This window comes from Oncorhynchus masou, unplaced genomic scaffold (genome assembly GCF_036934945.1).
Source record: "Oncorhynchus masou masou isolate Uvic2021 unplaced genomic scaffold, UVic_Omas_1.1 unplaced_scaffold_3540, whole genome shotgun sequence".
Lineage (NCBI taxonomy): Eukaryota > Metazoa > Chordata > Actinopteri > Salmoniformes > Salmonidae > Oncorhynchus > Oncorhynchus masou.
In genome coordinates, this window is record NW_027009947.1 from 17641 (window position 1) to 22954 (window position 5314).

A 5314-nucleotide genomic window follows, 5' to 3' on the forward strand; every position below is an offset into this window, starting at 1 on the left:
ACCCCTCTCCCTCCCAGTCATCTCTCACCCCTCTCCCTCCCAGTCCTCTCCCACCCCTCTCCCTCCCTCCCAGTCATCTCTCACCCCTCTCCCTCCCAGTCCTCTCTCACCCCTCTCCCTCCCTCCCAGTCATCTCTCACCCCTCTCCCTCCCAGTCCTCTCTCACCCCTCTCCCTCCCAGTCCTCTCTCACCCCTCTCCCTCCCAGTCATCCCCCGCCCCTCTCCCTCCCAGTCATCTCTCACCCTCTCCCTCCCAGTCATCTCACCCCTCTCCCTCCCAGTCCTCTCTCACCCCCTCTCCCTCCCAGTCATCTCTCGCCCCTCTCTCTCCCAGTCATCTCCCACCCCCTCTCCCTCCCAGTCCTCTCACCCCCTTCCCTCCCAGTCATCTCTCACCCCTCTCCCTCCCAGTCATCTCTCACCCCTCTCCCTCCCAGTCCTCTCTCACACCTCTCCCTCCCAGTCATCTCTCACCCCTCTCCCTCCCAGTCATCTCTCACCCCTCTCCCTCCCAGTCATCTCTCACCCTCTCCCTCCCAGTCATCTCTCACCCTCTCCCTCCCAGTCATCTCTCACCCCTCTCCCTCCCAGTCATCTCTCACCCCTCTCCCTCCCAGTCATCTCTCACCCCTCTCCCTCCCAGTCCTCTCTCTCACCCCCTCTCCCTCCCAGTCATCTCTCACCCTCTCCCTCCCAGTCATCTTTCACCCCTCTCCCTCCCAGTCATCTCTCACCCTCTCCCTCCCAGTCATCTCACCCCCTTCCCTCCCAGTCCTCTCACCCCCTTCCCTCCCAGTCATCTCTCACCCCTCTCCCTCCCAGTCATCTCTCACCCCTCTCCCTCCCAGTCCTCTCTCACACCTCTCCCTCCCAGTCATCTCTCACCCCTCTCCCTCCCAGTCATCTCTCACCCCTCTCCCTCCCAGTCATCTCTCACCCCTCTCCCTCCCAGTCATCTCTCACCCCTCTCCCTCCCAGTCATCTCTCACCCCTCTCCCTCCCAGTCATCTCTCACCCCTCTCCCTCCCAGTCATCTCTCACCCCTCTCCCTCCCAGTCCTCTCTCACCCCCTCTCCCTCCCAGTCATCTCTCACCCTCTCCCTCCCAGTCATCTCTCACCCTCTCCCTCCCAGTCATCTCTCACCCCTCTCCCTCCCAGTCATCTCTCACCCCTCTCCCTCCCAGTCATCTCCCACCCCTCTCCCTCCCAGTCATCTCTCACCCCTCTCCCTCCCAGTCATCTCTCACCCCTCTCCCTCCCAGTCATCTCTCACCCCTCTCCCTCCCAGTCATCTCCCACCCCTCTCCCTCCCAGTCATCTCTCACCCCTCTCCCTCCCAGTCCTCTCACCCTCTCCCTCCCAGTCATCTCTCACCCCTCTCCCTCCCAGTCATCTCTCACCCCTCTCCCTCCCAGTCATCTCTCACCCCTCTCCCTCCCAGTCATCTCTCACCCCTCTCCCTCCCAGTCATCTCCCACCCCTCTCCCTCCCAGTCATCTCTCACCCCCTTCCCTCCCAGTCATCTCCCGCCCCTCTCCCTCCCAGTCATCTCTCACCCTCTCCCTCCCAGTCCTCTCACCCCTCTCCCTCCCAGTCATCTCTCACCCCTCTCCCTCCCAGTCATCTCTCACCCCCTTCCCTCCCAGTCATCTCCCGCCCCTCTCCCTCCCAGTCATCTCTCACCCCTCTCCCTCCCAGTCCTCTCACCCCTCTCCCTCCCAGTCATCTCTCACCCTCTCCCTCCCAGTCATCTCTCACCCCTCTCCCTCCCAGTCATCTCTCACCCCTCTCCCTCCCAGTCATCTCTCACCCTCTCCCTCCCAGTCATCTCTCACCCCTCTCCCTCCCAGTCATCTCCCCCACCCCTCTCCCTCCCAGTCATCTCTCACCCCTTCCCTCCCAGTCATCTCACGCCCCTCTCCCTCCCAGTCATCTCTCACCCCTCTCCCTCCCAGTCCTCTCACCCCCTTCCCTCCCAGTCCTCTCACCCCCCTCTCCCTCCCAGTCATCTCTCACCCCTCTCCCTCCCAGTCATCTCCCCGCCCCTCTCCCTCCCAGTCATCTCTCACCCCTCTCCCTCCCAGTCATCCCCCGCCCCTCTCCCTCCCAGTCATCTCTCACCCCTCTCCCTCCCAGTCATCTCCCGCCCCTCTCCCTCCCAGTCATCTCTCACCCCTCTCCCTCCCAGTCATCTCCCACCCCTCTCCCTCCCAGTCATCTCCCGCCCCTCTCCCTCCCAGTCATCTCTCACCCCTCTCCCTCCCAGTCATCTCCCGCCCCTCTCCCTCCCAGTCATCTCTCACCCCTCTCCCTCCCAGTCATCTCCCACCCCTCTCCCTCCCAGTCATCTCCCGCCCCTCTCCCTCCCAGTCATCTCTCACCCTCTCCCTCCCAGTCATCTCCCACCCCTCTCCCTCCCAGTCATCTCCCCACCCCTCTCCCTCCCAGTCATCTCTCACCCCTCTCCCTCCCAGTCATCTCCCGCCCCTCTCCCTCCCAGTCCTCTCACCCCCTCTCCCTCCCAGTCCTCTCACCCCCTCTCCCTCCCAGTCATCTCTCACCCCTCTCCCTCCCAGTCATCTCTCACCCCTCTCCCTCCCAGTCATCTCTCACCCCTCTCCCTCCCAGTCATCTCTCACCCCTCTCCCTCCCAGTCATCTCTCACCCCTCTCCCTCCCAGTCATCTCTCACCCCTCTCCCTCCCAGTCATCCCCCACCCCTCTCCCTCCCAGTCATCTCTCACCCCTCTCCCTCCCAGTCATCTCTCACCCCTCTCCCTCCCAGTCATCTCTCACCCCTCTCCCTCCCAGTCATCTCCCGCCCCTCTCCCTCCCAGTCATCTCTCGCCCCTCTCCCTCCCAGTCCTCTCTCACCCCTCTCCCTCCCAGTCCTCTCTCACCCCTCTCCCTCCCAGTCATCTCCCGCCCCTCTCCCTCCCAGTCATCTCTCGCCCCTCTCCCTCCCAGTCCTCTCTCACCCCTCTCCCTCCCAGTCCTCTCTCACCCCTCTCCCTCCCAGTCATCTCTCACCCCTCTCCCTCCCAGTCATCCCCCACCCCTCTCCCTCCCAGTCATCTCTCACCCCTCTCCCTCCCAGTCATCTCTCACCCCTCTCCCTCCCAGTCATCTCTCACCCCTCTCCCTCCCAGTCATCTCCCGCCCCTCTCCCTCCCAGTCATCTCTCACCCCTCTCCCTCCCAGTCATCTCTCACCCCTCTCCCTCCCAGTCTCTCTCTCACCCCTTCCCTCCCAGTCCTCTCACCCCTCTCCCTCCCAGTCATCTCTCACCCCTCTCCCTCCCAGTCATCTCTCACCCCTCTCCCTCCCAGTCCTCTCTCCCCTCTCCCTCCCAGTCATCTCCCGCCCCCGTCCTCTCACCCCTCTCCCTCCCAGTCATCTCTCACCCCTCTCCCTCCCAGTCCTCTCTCACCCCTCTCCCTCCCAGTCATCTCTCACCCCTCTCCCTCCCAGTCATCTCTCGCCCCTCTCCCTCCCAGTCCTCTCTCACCCCTCTCCCTCCCAGTCATCTCTCGCCCCTCTCCCTCCCAGTCATCTCTCACCCCCTCCCTCCCAGTCATCTCCCACCCCTCTCCCTCCCAGTCCTCTCACCCCTCTCCCTCCCAGTCATCTCTCACCCCTCTCCCTCCCAGTCATCTCTCACCCCTCTCCCTCCCAGTCCTCTCACCCCTCTCCCTCCCAGTCATCTCTCACCCCTCTCCCTCCCAGTCATCTCTCACCCCTCTCCCTCCCAGTCATCTCTCACCCCTCTCCCTCCCAGTCATCTCCCACCCCTCTCCCTCCCAGTCCTCTCACCCCTCTCCCTCCCAGTCATCTCTCACCCTCTCCCTCCCAGTCATCTCTCACCCCTCTCCCTCCCAGTCCTCTCACCCCTCTCCCTCCCAGTCATCTCTCACCCCTCTCCCTCCCAGTCCTCTCTCACCCCTCTCCCTCCCAGTCATCTCCCACCCCTCTCCCTCCCAGTCATCTCTCACCCCTCTCCCTCCCAGTCATCTCTCGCCCCTCTCCCTCCCAGTCATCTCTCACCCTCTCCCTCCCAGTCATCTCTCACCCCTCTCCCTCCCAGTCCTCTCTCACCCTCTCCCTCCCAGTCATCTCCCACCCTCTCCCTCCCAGTCATCTCTCACCCCTCTCCCTCCCAGTCATCTCTCACCCCTCTCCCTCCCAGTCATCTCTCACCCCTCTCCCTCCCAGTCATCTCTCACCCCTCTCCCTCCCAGTCCTCTCACGCCCCTCTCCCTCCCAGTCATCTCTCACCCCTCTCCCTCCCAGTCCTTGTCCGTGAGAGAGAGAGAGGGAGAACAGAGGTGTTTTGATTCAGTTGAACAGGGACAGAGGCTAATTCACAGGAAAGGAACAGAGTAGCTTTTGGTTTGTGTCTCTGGTGAATGGGAGGAGGGACACAGGTCAGGTTTCACCAGGTAACTCTACCTGCCACCTCACCTGCCCACACCAAGGAGGGAAAGAAAAGACAGATTTAGAGAAAGGAAGAAAGAATGAAAGAAAGAGCCGGAAAATAGGTAGAATATTGATTAATAGAGAAAGAGTGTGCAAGATTGACGGATGGAGAGAAAAAGCCTGTGTGGGATGAGACTGAAAAATACCGGGAGGGAGATGGGAAAGAGGGGTACAGTCTCACCCCTTCACCGTTCACAGCCAGCCAGGACCAGTCTCTGTCTCACCCCTTCACCGTTCACAGCCAGCCAAAACCAGTCTCTGTCTCACCCCTTCACCGTTCACAGCCAGCCAAAACCAGTCTCTGTCTCACCCCTTCACCGTTCACAGCCAGCCAGGACCAGTCTCTGTCTCACCCCTTCACCGTTCACAGCCAGCCAAAACCAGTCTCTGTCTCACCCCTTCACCGTTCACAGCCAGCCAAAACCAGTCTCTGTCTCACCCTTCACCGTTCACAGCCAGCCAAAACCAGTCTCTGTCTCACCCTTCACCGTTCACAGCCAGCCAGGACCAGTCTCTGTCTCACCCCTTCACCGTTCACAGCCAGCCAAAACCAGTCTCTGTCTCACCCCTTCACCGTTCACAGCCAGCCAAAACCAGTCTCTGTCTCACCCCTTCACCGTTCACAGCCAGCCAAAACCAGTCTCTGTCTCACACCTTCACCGTTCACAGCCAGCCAAAACCAGTCTCTGTCTCACCCCTTCACCGTTCACAGTCAGCCAGAACCAGTCTCTGTCTCACCCCTTCACCGTTCACAGCCAGCCAAAACCAGTCTCTGTCTCACCCCTTCACCGTTCACAGCCAGCCAAAACCAGTCTCTGTCTCACCCCTTCACCGTTC